Raw genomic sequence first — 20010 nt, 5'->3', positions numbered from 1 at the left:
TTCCAACTAACTGGAACTAACTGGTTTGAATCCCAGCTTCAACGTTTACTAGTTTGGACAAGTCATTGAATTACTTTAAGCCCTAGGTTTTCATCTCTAAAGTACTGTACAATATGCAGAATAACATGTGCTCCCAACATGTCCCCGCTCTAATCTCCAAAGCCTATGAATATTACACTTTACACAGAAGAGACATTGTGGATATGATTAAAGAGCTTAAGAGATGAGGAGATTAGACTGGATTATTTGGATGGGCCCAGTGTAGGTCTGTAGTTCTTTAAAAGTGAAGTGTCTTTCCTGGTTGTAGTCAGTGAGTGAACCAGAGAGATGGCATTGCTAAAAGAACCTGACCCACTGTCACCGGCTTTAAAACTGGTTCAAGAGACCACAAGCCAAGCAGTGGGAGGTCTTGAAATCCTAGAGAACGCAAAGATGTGGATGATCCCTTGGAGCCTCCAGAAAATAATGTGACCTTGCTGGTACCTGAACTTAAACCCAATGAGATCCACTTCAGGCTTCTGACTTTCAGAACTGTAAGCAAATAAATCTATGTTGTGTTGTTTTATTTTCTGGTAATTTAGTTTGTAGCAATTTGTTACCACAGCAATAGAGAACACTACTCCATGAGGGTCCCCATGAGAATTAAGTGATTATATTTAGAATGCCAAGAGTGGTATCTGACACATCGTATGTATCTTTTAAGTGTTGCTACTACTACTATTATTATATCCTGAGGAAAAGAGAAAGTATTAACTTCTCTTATTAACTGGAAGTAGGAGAAAAGGATGTGACCACAACTAATACCGACATGTCAAACAAGATCAGGACGTTAAAGTGCTATGGCAGATCAGAAGTAGGAATGACTAACTTAGAGACAATACTGGTAGAAAACCTTAGACAAAAAGTGGTACTTGGTGAGATAAAGAGGAGAAAGAGTTCAAGCAGAGCAAGTGGCAGAAGCCAACATACGTGAAAGTAGAAGAGCCAGGAAATTGGTATCTCTTCCCTTTCATGCCCTATGACTTCTTTGTCCATCTTTATAGCTCATCCTGTCCAGAGATGTTGGGCAAAGAAGATGTACTACATAGGCAATATCATAGAACTGAACTTCAGTAGTAATCCAGGGAACAACTGGAGTTATGTGTGCTCTCCTGGACTTTGCTGTGGCACATTTTCCCTTTCTCCTTTTGATCTCTGTCCTTTTACTGGAATAAACCATAACTGTGAGTGGAACAATTTCTGAGTCCTATGAGCAGTTCTATCAAGTCATCATGCCTGAGGTGGCTTGACAGACCCCAGCACAATTTCTGCAATCCTTAAAATTATAAACAGGAAGGAAAAACCATTGGCCTGATTATTATTGTGCATATTATGATGAATTTTACATACAGAAATACTTGCTGGCCTCATTTAAGCTAAGGACATATTGTTAAGTCCATTATCCTTTGACAAGAATCCTGGACTCGGTGACGTTGAGTTCTTAGGCCCATAGCCCTTACCTGTCTCACCACTTCGTTCATACTTCTGTGTCCATTCTGGCAAGTGGGAAGTCATTCTCCTATCTCTAGGATACAGCGTGCTGACAGTTTTCTTGTTGCTTAAAGGGAAGTGATGTTTGGAAGGAAAGTGACCCCATGAAGGCTGGAAGGGAGATGTATGTGCTAATACCAACGTGACCTTTATCATATCTTTTATCTAAACTTCCTCCAATATTGGCAACCCTGAACTAGCTCTTCAAGCTTTCTCACAGAGATGAATTGCCATAGAAAGTAGTACTGCACAATTTTAAACCTTTGCCCTCCAACGTTTCACATTCTGTCCCATGTCATTCTTCTGTGTGTTACTGAAATACACATTATTGCATCTATAGCCTGAGAGTGTGTAAACCCTAACCTGAAAGCATTGTTCAGATGTGTCACTCTACAGAAACAAAATAAAACAATAAATACGCATGCATTGATATTGACTGCATCGATGGGAAGTCTCACTCGACCTTTGGGAATTTCCTTTAGGATACATTTAGATCTCAGATCGATGATCCATCTAAAACAGTCCACATTAACCCCAGGCCCTTCACTCTGCAATCCAAGCAGCTGGCATTGTCTTTCCCTCTGACTCAGCCATCCATGGATTTCCAGATCCTACCTACTCCGACCCCATCCTATCCATGCCAGTGTCTGTCTGCTCTCTCCACTTTGCGTCCTTCACTCTCATCCGCCTAGGTTTGTTACTGTTTCTTTAGGAAGGCATATTGACTCTTCTAGACCTTTGCTCGAGCTCCTTTTTAGTAAAACTCCACCACCTTTTATGCCCTCTCTCTCCTGTTCCAAATTAAGCCAGGTGTTTAAGGTTTAGCTCATGGTTCCTACCATCTGTGAAGACTCTCAGTGTTCAATTCTTAATGCTTTCCCTCTCCCTGGAACTGGTTGCAAACAGTTTATTCATTCCTGTGTGTGAGGTTTTGCACATTCTGGTTCCTTGTATTCCAGCATTCCATTCCTCCTTGTCCTTCCACAATTAAAATCATCAACTTCCTGGGCTGGGGTTGGGGCTCAGGGGTAGAGCACACATGGGGGGCACTGGGTTCAATCTTCAACACCACCTAAAAATAAGTAGTTATTTTATATTTTTTAAAAATATTTTTATTAGTTGTTCATGGACCTTTATTTTATTTATTTATTTTTAGGTAATGCTGAGGATTGAACCCAATGCCTCGCACGTGCCAGCCAAGTGCTCTACCCCTAAGCCACAACCCCAGCCCTAAGTAGTTATTTTAAAAAATCATCAAACTCCTAAATAATCCTTGCAATGTCTACTTCTGCAAGATCCTTTGGGACCTTTTTTCTTAAGCTTGCCCTGTATTATATTGTGCTTTTGCAAATATGTGCTTGTTGTCCACATGCCTTGCCAAGGACACTGCTGTGATTGCAGATACTTGTGCTTTGAGTAGCTCAGCAAAACTTCCATTCCTTCCAGGCTTCCAGCTTTCTTCAGAGGCCACTTTCACAGTAGTCTTGACCAGGGTAGAATCAGGAGGAGACTGGTATCACCTCTGCTTACCATCGCCACTACATGCTCCTATATTATATCCAGGAGACTTGATAACTGCTGCACCAGCTTTCTGAGTTACTGCCAACCCTGTGTTTCTACTCTCTCCCAACACAGATCTGCTAGAAAAGCTAATGCCTCCAGATGTCCTATGCTGAGCTTCCTACTGTGCCCTGCAACTTCCCTGACACCCATAGTTCCTTGTTTCCCAAATGGCCCTGGCACTTGGTGGGTAAGTGAGGGCCCGAAGTACCAGATTCCTCAGATTGAGGCTATAAAACTACAGCTCAGGGATGGAAGCCGAGGGCAAAATACAAGAAAGACTTTATTTCCCTCCAGCTCAATGCTGGCTCCTCAAGAGGCCATTTTGTCTCAGAGGTTCCAAGACCTTGATGCTGGTTTCTAAGGATGGGGCAGCTGTAACTGCTCTCTGGTCCCTTTGAGGTCTAAATGTTACTAGTCTCTGCCAAATATTTACTATATTTACTCTAGGGAAAGAAACCTTTTCTACTGTCTTCCTTTCAAACAGGTGCACAGAGAATGTGTAAAAGTTGGAACACACTAACTATATCCCAGACCCCTTCCTAAGATACTCAATACCCCTAAATAAAACACAAAAAAGAGCTGGGGATGTGGCTCAGTGGTTGAGTGCCCCTGAATTCAATCCCTGGTACCCCTATCCTCCAAAAAAAGCCCATGCAATATGAACTAGTTCGAATAGCACCTAGCACACAGTATGTGTTCAAACTGTGCTGTTTTTATTTCCTCTGGTAAAGTTTATAGTTTTCTTCACATAAGCTGTACTCATTTCTTGTTTACTACTGAAATTTTATTTTTGCTCTCATTGGTAGGGTTGCCAGATAAAATGAAGGGTATCCAGTTCAATTTGAATTTCAGAAAAACAACAAATAATTTATGTTCCACACAATACTTATTTGGGACATACACTAAAAGAAATTTATTCATTGTTGATCTGAAATTCAAATTTAACTGGGCTGCTTGAATGATTTTTTTTTCTCTTGGTTAAATCCAGCATTGCTATGTCTTTGAGAATGCAATATTTCCCATTCTATTTTTAACTATTTAAAGGAAATAGAGAAGGCTTTCCTCATTTTTTAAAATTTCTATTTCATATGATCAATATTTCTAGAAACATTAATATAGGGTTTCTCATGATACAGATTTTTGGGCCTCAAATCCAGCATCTCTGATTTAGTGTATCTGGGTGGATCCAAAGAATTTGCATTTGAACAACCCCCAGGTGATACTGATGCTGCTGGCGAAGGGGATCACAGTGTGAGAACTGTTGACTTAGTGGAACTCTTATTTCTTATGCTTTATCAAGAATTCTCTTGGTAAGTAGTCAAATAATCTTTAGTTATTAATAATATTGACTGCAGATATCTGTCAATTAAAATTTTCTTTTCTTTATACATCTGCTTTAACTTATAGGTGGTACCAAACAAGTTTCGTCCTTGTTATGGTTTGGATATGGGTTGACTATGTTCCCTCAGGGTTCATATGGTGGAAGCTTTATTGTCAACATGGCGATGCTAAGAGGTGGAAAAATCTTTAAAATGTGTGTATGTTTTAAAGTGTGTAGGTAATTAGGTCATCAGCAGCACTGCCCATGGAAGGGATAGACATAGTTCTTGTTAGACCCTAGTTAGTACCTGTGAGAGTAGATTGTTATAAAAGAGTAAAAACTGATCCCTCCTCACTCTGGGGCTTCCTGTGATCATGTGACTATTTTTGCTTCTGCCACTGTGATGGGATCCATGATGAGGCTTCTATCAGAGGCTAATCTGATACCCCATCTGATCTTGACTCTCAGCTTCCCAAACTGCAAGCTATATCAACCTCTTTTCTTTATAAAGTACCCAGCCTCGAGTATTTTGTTAAAACAATGGAAAATGGACTAATAAAGTTTTAGCATTTATTCTTGTGCTATCTCTGACTTACATAGGGATGTCTCTAATGCTTCAACATTATAGGTACTATTGCTGTTGTGTAAAAGATAATTTTTAATCATTTAAATGAATAATTAATTTTTAAATCACCTTATTCTTGGTTTTATAAAAAGCTTAATACCTTTATTATTTATCAGTCTTGATACATCATCCTCCATTTTCCTATATATACATAATATATTTTAATTTCTCATATTAAGCCAACTTTACATTTTCAAATAATAGAGATAAGACCATGGCATATAATTATGTTAATACACTGATATCTTTATGTTTTAATTGGAGTGTTTTATGAAATATTTGAAATCCCTTGTAAAAATCATCATCAGTATGGTAAAACCTTGGGCAACTTTCCAAGCCTCAGTTTTAGCATCTGATAAATGGGCAAAATAATAGCTCTTCTCTAAGAGTTATTGTAGTGATTAAATGAGGTGACAGAATAATATTTTTAACAAACACCCACATATGTTTATCATGGATCAAGCAAATCTATAATTTGTGGGTATGAATTAATTCTATTGTATCATTTCAACTTTTAATCACACTCAGCACAGAAGCTAGGAAACTATTTTTGTTTAATATAAGAGTTATTATCAATATCATTGGGGGAAAAGTGACAATTTGGGAATGGGACTATTAGAGGAGGCAATTAACAATAATCTCTCTTTCTCTGTCACACACACACACATATACATACACTACTTCCCACAACCACACACAACTGGCAAATTATAACCACCATGATCACTAGTGTTAGGAGAACCTATAATAGATGGAATGCTGTCACTTATTAGCTGTATTGCCATTGATAACTTCATATAACTTCTGGAGGCTTCAGTTTTCTTATCTGTAAGTTGGGATAAGAACTGACTCCATTTTTTCAATAACTACATATAGATCAAAAATTATTTTTCAGGTACTGCCATTTAATATGTTTTTGATAATGATTAGGAAGGACAACATATGTAAATTGTTCAGTGTCTGGCAAAAAGCAAACACTCAATAAATGTTTGCCATCATTATGTTATTTCATAGTTTCATAAAAATGTATTGGGTAAATTTTCTTTTTGCATATTCTTAATGTATTTACATATCATAGAGCAGTACGGTGTCATGATAAGGGTATAGACTTTCCTGCTAGCTAATACATAATACACATGCTAGGCAAGCACAGTACCCCTCAGCTACAACACTAGCCCCCTGCTAGCTAATATTCTATTCTTACTTCTATTACTTAACTAGTTATGTGGCCTTGATGTTTCCATCAGTAGAATGAAAAACAGAATAATAGCACCTAGGTCCCATGATTGTTATGTGGATTAAATAAATAACTGCATGTAAGTCACTTAGAACAGTGCCTGGTACAGGGTTGTGCTCCTTTTTAAGTTATCTTTATAAGTTGCCTATTGATTTATGTAAATGGCATTTCATTGGTGGTGTTTTACATTAAAATATTTTATGCCACAGAGAAATTAAGTTTGATGCAACGCGAGTGTGTATGTGTGATGTATTTTCTCTTTGATAATTATACAAATTTTAATTTACTAAGTACCATTGTATTCAATAATACATATTTATGAAGAATTTCTTCCATGAAAACAAGGCTTTTCATAATATTCCCAGGAATTGGGCACCAAGGCCATAGATACAGTCCTGCGACTTTTGCAGAGGAATCAGTGAACCTTCCTTGCAATATTTTATTCCTGCATTTAGTTTCTGCACAATTGACCTAGTTCTTATCATCCTAGATGTCTTTTGCTTTGCGATCATATAGCCTTGGTTAACCCAAAAGCTACCTCTAGTTTTCTTACTTAGATGGAATTGCTAATCATCCCCTTCGACTGATAGAAATGAGTCTAGAAGTCAGAAAAGCAACTGTTTATGAGAGAACGATCTGGAAGGCCCCTTGTATGGAGGTTGGTGTTGGCGTTTCAAAGAGAATAGGTTGCAGGTAGAACTCTGTAGAACTTTAACATTTGCATTTCTAACAGAGGAAGAAGGCACAGCAATCAGAGAGGTGGAACAGGGTTGTCGAAGCTGGAAGATAAAGATCTTTTTTTAACTCTGTTTTGTTTTTAGCACTGTACATGGGCCTTCATGTTTCCATCAAAAATCCATATGGATCTGAAATTCTTGCTGAAGAGGAGTTTATCTTTGAATGGGTGAAATAAATAAAGTAAGAATTATGTTTTTAAAAGTCTGAGGTTTAATCTTGAGATGATTTTGAATTTCAGTAATATTTTATAGCATGTCCTTGTGATTCTGTTTACTCAGAAATACAGCATTACTGTGATGTTCTTCTTTGGCTGAGACAGATAGCAGGTGTTGAATGAACAATATCCACCATATGAAGAAAGTCCAATAAACACTAAGCTTAATTGTTCTTGGCAACTCGTAGTTAAGTAACTGAGCCGCTTGGTGGACATATGCCACCTATCATCAGAAAGTCTAATGCATCTAGTCTTTTACACTAGTAGTATCTCTTGTGGTTGACTGTGCATCTCTGAATTTAAGCTTAAGAATGTTAAAAAAGTGTTTTCTAAAGAATTAGGTGATAATCTATAAGAAAACATGGGGACAGGGCAGCTCAATTCTAGGGCAAACTCTTAGCTCTAATTTTGAATTTCTTTTGAGCTCAATGAAATTCAAAACAACTCAGCTAACCTAAGAAAGATGCAAAAGATGGAAGAAGAACTTAATTATAAAGTGAATGTGCTTCTGATAAGACAGGATATTTGGTCTTTTTGTTATTGTTGCCAATGCTATGGATTTTTTTTTGTATTAGAATTGATTTAATGAAGTCAAGAAGAAAATTCTGCTGTACACTTACACTATCATTCAGAAAATTTACCATGCATATACTAGCATTTTTAACTGCTATTGTCAGTGAGGAAAAAATGTATTAATAATAAAAACATGTACAATTTCCATTATGAAATAGAAAAAGAAAAGTGCATTCCAGAAAATTTTATTAAAGGACATTGCACCTGATATGTCAGAGAAGGATAATTAATATAACAGAAGGCCAGCCAGAATCACATTTGCCTATTATAAAAATGGTTCCTCTTGTCTATCACCTTACATTTCTGTCTACTTGGGCAGTCCAATTAGCTTCGTTTTGAATTACCTCCACCTTTCTTTTTTCCCCTTGATTTGGCAACTCTAGTTTTAATTAACCAGAGAAATGTCTATGTATTTTTCTCCCAGGAGACTTTTGAAAAGTAATAATATAGTATTAGTCATCTTTGAAGAAAATGCAAGTACTGATTGAAAATTAATCTTACTTCTATTCCTCTGCATTGCCTTTTTCTTCCTCAGGTTCTATTTAGGATTTCAATATACAGTTTTGATTTGCATGATGATTTTTCAAAGAAAACAGCCCATGAGCTTGTAGTAAGAAAGTAAACAAACCATTCTTCTATTCTCAAAACATTCTTACAGAGCAATAATAAACACTTCTACAAATTTCATACATCACACATTGCAGGTGTATAATTCTTTACAATTTGTCTAGTGGATCCTTACAACAAAATTTTCTGGATGTTAAGGCAGGTGTTGGGATTGATCCTCCAGGTTCTTTGGGAGAAATCTAATTATATTAAGAGAAGCCCATTATTGTGTACCAGTATGAGTATGTAGCAACGAATCTCACTACTATATATAATTTTAATGCACCAATAAAAATGAAATAAAAGGAAAAGGGAAGAAAAAATTATCTCAAAAAATGCAGAAAAAGATAAGCCATTTTCCATAAGGAGAAGGGAGGTGAGTGGTTTGTATAACACAACTAGCACATGATGAGCTAGGGCTGGGACCTAGAATTCCTGTCTCCACAAGTTCTCCTTCCCTAAATCTGAATGTGTTTTATCTTTTTTATTCTTCAAATGATAAGGATTATCTGTATTTGGTTGGGCACTTTACTGGCCTCTGTTATAATTTATCCAGTTCATGTATTCCAGACACTTTCTGTGGTTGTGAGCACTCTCCCCAAGAGATAAGAAGGCCTGAAGCCATAGACAGGTGGCATTTGAACAAGTGAAGAGATTTGCCAGTTGAAGAATGTTCCGGGTTTTAGCTACTGCTACTGCCGCTACTACTATTACTACCTTGAGAGAGACAGTAATAGCACTTGTAACACTGATGGCAACGCTAAACAGAATACAATGTCAGATCTATATGTAACTCAGCAACTAAGATTGGGAAGCCTTATATGGAGACCATTTCAGGTCTAAAGGACAACTGCACATAGCCTCCATGAGGCGAGGAGAGATATTCCAAATATGTTAGCCATTGGAGGACTAGGAACAAACAAACAGCAGGAGAAATGAAAAAAGCTGACAATATACCCGCACTAATCTGCAGCTTATTTCGCTTCCCTCTCTGGACACCAACTTACCAGTGTTTTGTACATCATGAAAAGGAATGGTTTTGGGGGCTGGGTTGTGGTTCAGTGGTAGAGCTCTTGCCTAGCATGTGTGAGGCACTGGGGTTTGATCCCCAGCACACATAAAACTAAATAAACCAAATAAAGGTATTGTGTCCATCTACAACTAAAAATACTTTATAAATGACTCGCCTCCTGTGAGCAGAGAGGGATTCAAGAGGCAAAAAGCCATGGTGTGCGCAGCCTCAGCTTGGGTGTTGGATAGGGTTTGAGAACCTGCCTCTGCTGTTTCAACCTGTGCGCAGTGGTGTGTGGTGGGGGTTGCTATTATTTATAGATCAATTCCACATGTGAGGCACTAGTTTAAGTGTTTTATGTGTAGTAACTCATTTATTCCTTAAAATATCTTTACATATCCATTTTATAGATTGGAAAATTGAGGTAATGAGAAGTTAAATGACTTGTCCTAGGTCACAAAGTTATTAAATGATAGTGACAGGATTTAAACTCAGAGTCTCACTTTTAACCTCAGTGCTAACTATGTTGTTTCCCCCGCTAAATCTTTAATATTAAGAAAACATGTTGGCTACCTGCACATAACAAACCAGTGCCTCCTTTTTAAGTGTTATCAAGCATCAAATGGCCAGGCATCAACAAAATTGTCCCCACATCCTAACTTACTCATTTTAAAGCTTATTAATGCCTAGAAGATAAAGATTCTGTCTAAAATTTATAGCTAACCCTGACCAATGAATATTTGGCTCTTTTTTTTATTTCTTCAAAAGGATACCATCAAAATGATTTTAATTTCTACATTATTATTATTTCATATGGATCCAGTAACTAAGATCTTCATTGACTTTCATTAAGTTATCTCCTTAGGCATCTGAACTGGCTAAATTTTACAATAAATTAAAGAATCTCTTTTCTCAAATAGCTTTTATTTCTTTAATTCTTTTCCATTTCCTTTCCTTTCCTGTCCCACTACCACAGGAAGAAAACCAAAGTAGCCTCTTTAAAATTATTTTTACCAGCTTGGTATTGGCATCAGAAAGGCAGGAAACCAATGGAATAGAATAGAAGACACAGAGACAAACCCACATAAATAGAGTTATCTCATACTACACAAAGGCACCAAAAACATACATTGTATGCTACTCAAAAATTTAACAAGGAATGATATGCAATGATCAGTGGCTTCCAACGTTCAAACAGTAATGGAAGTCTATTTCAATACTCCAAGTAATATATTCTTGGAAAACATCAGAAACAATTTTCACCAATTTTTTAAAAAAATTAGTACATCTTTCTGACAGAAGCACTAAGAATTTCTAGAACTTTAAAGACTTATAAATTGCCAAAGCAAAGAGAGACATCAGATCTCGTTAGAAATATACCAGTAAACAGAAAAAACAAGATAAAAAATTGATGAGTCAGATCCTAAATCATGGATCTGTTCAGTGACCTGTGGATTATGGGGATGTCCAGAAGCTTATTGCAAAGAAGCTCCACAGGTGTAGACTCAGATCTAATAATTACCAAAACGTGGCATAGTTCATTCATAATATAGAAATTCAAATGGAAACCACAGCATGATATCATTTTGCAGTTGTCCTTTAGACCTGAAATGACAGTAAGCCCAATTAATGCACAAGCTCACATAACATGTGAAACTATAAATCGGTACAATGTTTAGGAGAAAATATAGCACAGTATGTCAAGAATATTGAAAATATGAACACCACTGAATGCAGTTTTGTCCCATTCTAGGAATTTACTTAAGAGAAATAATTAGAGGTGAAAAAAACTTACAGGCAAAATTGGATATTACAGCATTACTCATGAAGCAAAAAAATCAGGAAACCATGGAATACCAAACATAAGAAAATCATTACATATATTAAATACACTGTATGGCAGAATACTCTCAGCATTCACATGGTATTTCCAAAAAGGTGGTAACAACATGAAAAATGCTTACGTTTCTCTATTTCCAAAAATTACAAGACACAACACTATGCACAGTATGATCTTGACTATAATACAATGTGAAATCATGAAAAATATTTTCAAGATAATAAAGAAGTCACCTCCAGGTAGTGAATTATTTTATTACTGTTTTACTATTTGTTTATAACTTTCAGCACATAAAAAATAATCTAGACTTTTTTCTAGGTGGCAGAATAAGAGCACATGGAAATTTTTAAAAGCAAGAGAGCACTGAAAGAGATTAGCTCCAAAGAAACATCACTCAGACTGTTAGCAGACTTCTCATCAGCAGCAATAAATGTCAGAAAGCACTCACATAATTTCTTTAAACTGTTGAGGGAAAATATCTCAAAAATATAATTCTATCTTCAGATAAAATGAAGAAAATTTTATCATACACAAAGACAAGAAACTTTCACTGGGGAAAAATAAAAAACAAAAAACAAATGAAAAATGACAGTTTTATTCCAACATAAAGAAAAATGAACTCTTAGCCAGGTGCAGTGGCACACGCTTATAATCCCTGGAACTTGGGAGGCTGAGGCAGGGAGATTAAAAGTTTGAGGCCAGCCTCATCAACTTGGTAAGACCCTGTCTCAAAGCAGAAAAATAAAAAGGGCTGTGGATATAGCTCAGTGGTTCAAAGCTCCTCTGGGTTCAATCCCCATTCTGAAACATAAAAAGAAAGAAAAAGAAAAATACCCTCCCCCCAAAAAACAAACTCTTAAAGAATAAATGAGATATAAGAAACAGAGGTGAGAAAGAAATCATAAGCAAAACAAGATAAAAACACTGAAGTAACTTTTAAAAATTGAAATGAAAGTATAGTAACCGAAATAGTATAGATACTCTCTTTTACTTATTCAACTCCTTCATTGGCACTGAAAGACCTTCCAATTCTTGATTATGCCCAGGGTATGTACTTGGGTATCTATCATGTCAGCCTCTACTTTGCCCCATGGTTATAGCTCCCTGTGGTTCAGCTGTAGACTGCAAAGTATTAGTTGTGCTACATCCTGAACCTGTGTGAGTTGTTTTTATGGTAATTATGTACATTAATGCATTATTATATTAACTTGATGAAAAGGGTTGATTCTATGGAAATGAATAGAACTCTTTGGGAAAACCTTATAGAATTGAATTATTTTAGGAAAAAGAAATTATCAAATTATAGGCAGTTTTAGACAACTGTAAAATCTTTGTAAAAATCGTGCAGATCTCAGATTCACAGTGCTTTGCTTGAACTTTTCACTGCATCCAGCAGCACTCACTTAGACTCAGGGAGATGCTCTGTTGGTGTGGTTTATGCAGAGAAGAGAAGGTGGGCCATGTTCACAGGAACCATACAAAGAAGCTATCAGATTTTGTCAGATGGTATTTTTTTCTCCCTGTATATATTAAGATGATAGAATGCCTTTTTCCATTTCAGTTCATTAATATGGTGAGTTACATTGTTGGCTTTCAAATATTAAACCAACCTTGTATTCATACCATAAATACCTCTTGGTAGTGACAGAGTGTACTTTTTATATTTATTCTGATTCAATTTGCTAAAGTTATGGTAATAATTGCATTGGTATATAGTTTTTCTTTCCTTGCAATCTTTGGTTTGACATTGGGGTAACAAAGACCTCTTAGAAGGAGCTGGAGAATGTTCCTTCCTGTTCAATTTTCTTCTAGAGATTATGATGAATTATTATTTCTTCTTTCATATTTTGTTCTGTTGTCTTTTTTTTTTTAATTGAAGAGCTATGAGTGATGTTCCTTCCAGCTCTTTCTATCTCCTAGCAGAAGCTGGAATGCTTTGCTATACATCTTTTGCTTATCTGAAACTAATTTCAAGTGATATTTTACTTTTCCACATATAGTTTAAATACCTCATAATAGTGTGTACTATCATTTCTCCTCTCCTAGCCTTTGTGCTATTATTGACATACGTTGTACTTCTACATCTGTTATAAACTCTAGAAAACATTACATTAGAGTTGATACATGCTATGATGGGAAAATATAAGCAGCTATGAGAGTAAACATTAGGGTCATCTCCCCCAGATTTGGTAGGGAGCATAATAAATCCTTCTCAGGAAGTGCTATTTAATCTGAGAACTAAAAGATGAATATGAGTTATCTGGATAAAGTGAAGCAGACAGAGTGGAGGTAGTGCCAGGCTAAGAAGACAGAGGCTTGGTTAAGGCTGGAGAGGACACCCGGGGTCAGAATTTGCTCTGCCTGGCAGGCAATGGTTGGAGCTTGAACTGTACTGTGTGCATAGCAGGAATCCATGATAGGTTTTAAGTACAAGAGACACATGATCACATTTTTATTTTTAATAGATTCTACTGGCTGCTGGGTATGGTAAAGGTTGGACAGTGGGGAAGGAGTTAAAGTAGAGCCACGTGAGAAACAGGACTGGGAACAGAGTAGTACAAGGTCATAGAAAGAAGGAAAATCCCAAAGTAACAAGATTGGTTGAAAACTGAAAGATGCCATGTGACTCAAAAGTGGTAAGAATGGAATATGGTATAATCAGATCATTTGTATATGTTTATGTAAAATGCATTTAAAAAATATTTACATTCCTATGTCTCTCAGAGGGAAGAGAAATTGGGGTTGACACAGTATCACAGCTTTCACACACATCCACTTCCAGCACATTCAAGGTTGGCTGGATGGAGGGTATTATTTCTTCATTTCTTTATATAAATTGTTGGCTCTTTATCCTATTTCTTTTTTAACCTTCAAATCCTCCTGATGAGAGGTTGACTGGTGCTGTAATTCCCAACTCTTAGGGGAGAGTGAGTTAGGCAAGAGGCTTAAAAGCAGAAATTGGTCTCTAGGACATTGAGTTTCCCAGAGGGCTTCCCTACCTTTGCCTATGGATATTGTATTGTTTTCATCAGCCTTGAAAGAGGTTGGAGAGTGTTTACTTTTCATTTGAAGAGGTGTGATTTCTGCTTTGCTACAGACACTAGAATATCCAGCAGAAAGTTCCTATCCCCATTAGTATAGGTATGTTTGTTTGGACTCTGAGGACAATGTATCTGGTTCTCATACCACAGTCATTTGCATTCAGAAGGTTCTAGAATTTGGTTCCCTCCTCCTCTTATCCCAAGCCTAGTACTTTGAACATAGGTGTTGTTTCTGGAGGGAATAATAGGATCTTCGTGCATTTTCAAATAGTTACTGAGCTGTTGACCTGGACTGTCTCCAGAGAGCATTTTAAGGAATGCTTACTCTCTGGGAGCTAGGAAGTAGGCCTTTGGTATTATCTCGTCAGCACGTCTGCCAGGCAGTTTGTCTGTCAATCGGTTCCACATTGTGTTGGAAGAAGCCAGGCTTCTCTATGCAGTTCCCAAAGGCTGCTAGAGGAGTGGGGGACACAGGCAAGTATGGAAATTTTGTGCTCCTCTCCTGCTTCAACCAGAGAAAATCCCTTTTACCTTAAAAAAAAAAAAAAAAAGTTTGTTTGGAACAAAGGGAGGTTAACTTTTCTTTTTTTTTTTTTTTTTTTAAAGTTTGAAAATGACTAAATGGGCTGGGGATATAGCTTGGTTGGTAGCGTGCTTGCCTCACATGCACAAGGCCCTGGGTTCAATCCCCAGCACCACAAAAAGAAAAAAAATGACTAGAATAGGAAATATATTTGAATTTCATAGTCCTCAGTCCAAGGCCATGAGGTACAGAAAAGGAATGTTTCATGAAGCAAGATATAGGGATAACAAAGGCCATTTGTGAAAAGACAGTAAGAGGAAGTCCTCAGCAGGTTGGGCATGTTGTAAAGGAGGAGCAGTGAGCTAGTGCTTACCAAGGCTCCATGCTTTGGGTGGTTTTGAGTTGGGGAGGTAGAGTTTTATGGATTCTGGTAGAAACTTGTTAGGAGGAAAGGGATCTGCCACCTATCATGTTATTTTCTCCCTTTCCAAACCCTCTGGCTGTATCATTTCTGTTGCTTCCACTTTCTCTCTATTCATGAAGGAAAAGTATGTTGACCAACTTCAGATACTTTCTAGAACAGCTTCTAAGTGATTATGAAGAAATGTACCAACATAAAATAACCCCATAAAAAGAATTCTAATTCCAAATAGAGTTAAATGATGTGTTTCTGTCCCCAGGCTTATGATTCCATTCAGTCATTGTTTCAGGAAAATGATTCAAGAGTAACTAGTTAATTGAATTATGTTCTTTTTAAGGCTTTTAATCCCATATAATTATTTAAAGTCATCCAGAATGGGGGCTGTGAATGTGTAACTGAGAAGTAAAATGCTTGCCTAGTATGTGTGAGGTCCTGGCTTCATTCCCTAGCACCACAAAAGAAAAAATTGCATCCAAAATGGAGAGCACTTTGATCTGATTCCTTTCTTCCCAGATGTTCTAGGTCAGGTTGTTCCTGATGGGCTAGACCAGGACATAATGGGTATTGACAGACTCAAAGAAACAGGACAGTTCTACTTTGGTAATTGGCCAGCTAAATGGAAAGAATTCCATCTCTGGGATCATTTTTCTTCCAAGTGTATAATACTAAGCAGCAATGTAATGTGAAGGGCCTCCTGAAATTTTGTCTTTACCAATGCCCAGTAATTTAGCATCAAAATAAATGAATCATCTCAAGAGGACATGAAATAAGAATGCTTTCTCCTCACTTCTTAGCCTCCCTACAAGTCCTGGGAAGTGGCTGAAAAGTAATAACCTAATGGTCATAATCTGACTCATATTTTTAAATTTTATATATATTTTTAACTTTTTTTTAAATAAAAGAGTTGCAAAATGGAACAGAGTTCTTCTTATTAAAGTTATTAACACATATTGTACAAATTAACAAATTATTGCTTTTCACTGTGACGTTATATACATTCATATATTGTGCCTTGATCATGTTCACCTTCCCTTCTGCTCTCTTGACCTCCCTTCAGTCCTTGTATACACTATACTCATCTGCCTCTGAAGTTAGCATTGCAATTTATAGTATAGTTATAAAAGCCAGAAAAGTCATCTGGATAACAATAATATTAACTGTTATATAGGTGTTCTTGAATTTTACCAGTTGTTCTACTAAAAGCCTTTTTTTTTTTTTTTTTTTTAAATCCAGGATCCCATGTTGTGTTTTGTTTGCATGTCTACTGTATCACTGTATTCTTCTGCATTCTGTGGGGTGTCCTTATTGATCCTTTGTTTTTTTGACTTTGATATTTCTCAAGAGTACTGGTCAATTATTTTGTAGAATTATTCCTCATAACTATCTAATGGTTCCTCATGATTAGAAACGGGTTATGCATTTTTAACAAGAACACCACAGAATGATGTGATAGTCATCTCAGTTTGTCAAATCAGCAGGTTGACCCTTCTTATCCATGGTGATGTTAACCTTGATCACTTGTTTAAGATGGTATCTTCTGGATTTCTTTATTCTAGAGTGACTGACTGCTTTACTCTTTATAATTGAGTTTGTATTTTTAAAAAAAGTGCTCTGGATTTTACCTGGTGAATGGATTGCTGAAGAGGAAGGTAGAAGTTAGGCAGAATAGATGTAATTAAAATAGACCACATAAGACATAATATGACTCAGAGTAGATGGATAGTGGTAGGAAACAAAAATCACAAATTTGCTATATATTTTGCAGTAAAAATAAGTAAGACTTGGCGATGAGTGGAATAAGGGTAGTGGGAAACATTAGCGTATAAAGAGAAACTGCAGGGTATCCACCTTGAACAGCTGGCTGAATAGTAATGCTATACATTGACATACAGGACATCATGTGAGCTGTATTTGATATCTTTAGATGCCATATGAATAAGGAGTTAGAGAAATGCAAGCGCTGAAAGGAAAGAGACTAGTTAGAAAGTGATCACATTTGACTAGATATACAGTGATGGTTTTCTATATTAGAAAATGTGACAAAAATGGTGAGAGTAGCCTGACATGGGAGATTGTTTGTGAATTATAATCAGTAGTATTATGTCTTAATTGATTAAAGGGAATGGTGAGGAAGTCACAGGTGACAAGGATATCTCCTAGATTTCTGGCTTACATAGCTGGATGTATTGTGGTTCTTCACTGAGGCAGAAAGCAGTGGTGGGGGACTAGGTTGAATATAATAGATTACTTTCCCCTTCACTAGTAATGCCACAGAGAACAGGTGTGGGAGGGAGAAGGAGGGAGATTTCTCCTGACAGAGCTAGGTTAGACATGTCCTCTTACAATATGGCTTTCCAGAGGTATATTGTGGAGTCTGGCAAGAGAACATTTTCCATCTGGTTTTTAAAAGCAAGGGTCAAGGAATCTTGCCAAGAGATATTGTTCCTGCTCAAAGATGTCATTGATTCTTTTATCCTCCAATAAGATCTGTGATGTCGCTTTGGCTAGCACCACTGAATCCCCGCTGCCTCTCTTCTTCAGCATGAGAAACTCTCAAAAGAAAGCCACAACCTCATGTGGCAAAAATTTAAAAATCAATCAACATAACGAGTATCATGCCATCTGCACATTTTCGGGAGGCAAAATCAAGCAGACAAAACTCCCTTTTGAACAGAACACATTGTGCAACAACCTGAAAACTTCAACACCACCAGGAAAAGAATGCAAAGGCCAAAAGCAAGGAGAAAGACTTGAATAAATTGATTACTAGGTGTAGGACAATTCTCACCCTTTTCTGAATATTTCGTGATCAACAAAATCTGTGCATTTTTAAGAGGATTAAATCAGGGAGACAAGACTCAGCTCAAGGAAATACAAGTTAAGGAAAGCATCAATCATTAAGACTAAACTAATACTTGCTCTTAGTTCTTTTGGTAACAAAAATACTGGCCACTTCTCCACCCCCTTTCCTTTATTTCATTAATTGAGCAAATATGGAGATAGCTCCTAATGTGCGCACTTTGTTTTCACTATCTGTGGCTTGACAGATGGCAAATTGTGCAATTTATCTATCTAGAATTATAGCACATGATTCAGTGGAAAGATCTAGAACTCTCTGTTATTGAGAAATAGTGTAGAGCACATTGGCAAATAAGAATGAACAGGGAGTCCAGGAATGTTCCTTTTAGTCAGCTAATCTTATAGTTCTTTAGGGTATGGAGTACATTGTGTATTAAATCATTATGACAAAATGAAATAAGGCACTAATTATTAGGAACATATTGTAGAATTCCAAGCAAGGAAACATTTTGTTTCTGTCCAACCATACAAAAGCTCAAAACTTTTTAGGAATCCTGAACTCTTTGCTTAAGGCTACTTAAAGCCAAGAGGATTAATAAACTCAGTAATATTTACCACCATTTTCTAACCCTTCCATCAAATGTTTGATAGGATAGACTTTTTTATTCATAATAGTTGATATTTTAGCATTCATTGAAATATGCTTATTGAATGGGAACGTAAAATACAATTTAGGCTAAGCAACCATTTTTTTGTTTCAAAAGCCTGGATCTATCAAATGTATGTGGTTTGAATTCTCTAGATCAATACTTTAATGTCTTATATGTCTAAATTTAACCAAATAATATCTACAACTCAGATACCTGTAGTATATAATTAAAATTAAATTTGATACATTTTTACAGATTTTACAAACAAAGCCTCCAGTTTTCTATTTCTTTGATTTTTCCATATGCCTTACACTTTGCTGATATGAAAAAGTGGTATTTCCTCAAAAGCGAAATCTTTACCTGCCTTATGATACCAAGGAATACTAAATACGAGGGACACAAGAGTCCTAAAAATAACAAGTGAAGTGGGGTTTTGCCTACTTGTTGTGCTAATAATACCCAAATATCAAGATTATTTCCCCACATGAGGTGTTTGGTAGCCTTAATTAAGATTGACAAAGAACTATTGAACTCTCAAATTCCATGAGTACTGGTCTTATAGTAGATTGCTTCTCAAATACAGCTTATTTGTAGAAACTAAGGTAATCCTCAAAAAATCCCATGGAATCTAGAAAAATAATCAATATAAAATACATGCACTTTCTAAAGTGCTTTAAAAATATAATATGCTGAGCTAGTTCCAGGTTGGCTTTCTGATATTTCCTAATCATGGTTCACTGAGAAATACAATGTAAAATGGTAAATATTCACCCTGAGAAATAGTGCACTTTCCTCATTTCTTTCAGCAATTTATTGTCTTGTTCATTTTTCTTTTCTTTCCTACACGATTATCAACTGCAGAAATATTATTCTAGGCTATGTCTCTTTTTAAGTGATCTTTCAAAAAGATGCTGCTCTCAGGCATTCAGATTGCTTGAGAAGAAAAGGAAGGGATGGACTTTTTAGAAATATCCTTAAGAATCAGGCGAGTTATCGGCAGATCTGCCTAAGGACTCACAAGGGGAGCAGACACATCCTAGAAGTCCCCAGGACCGTGAAGAAGGCCTGGTTTCTGTCTGAGAGTCTGAGGAACTGGTTCCACCTCCAGGTTTTTTTCTCTGTGAATTTTCATTTTTGTTTGCAGTAATCTCAAGAAGGGAGAATAGTGAGAGTTTCAGCTCCTTAGATTGGGCCTAAGTATAGCTGCACTTGGACAGGAAATGCAGAAATGGGAAACTCAGAACATTCACAGAGCAAGAACTACAAATTGTTATTATGGATAGAAAAAAGTCCAGTTCTTAGTAATAATCAGAGGCA

This window comes from Sciurus vulgaris (assembly GCF_902686455.1).
Source record: "Sciurus vulgaris genome assembly, chromosome: X".
Lineage (NCBI taxonomy): Eukaryota > Metazoa > Chordata > Mammalia > Rodentia > Sciuridae > Sciurus > Sciurus vulgaris.
Note: the sequence above shows the minus strand (reverse complement) of the source record.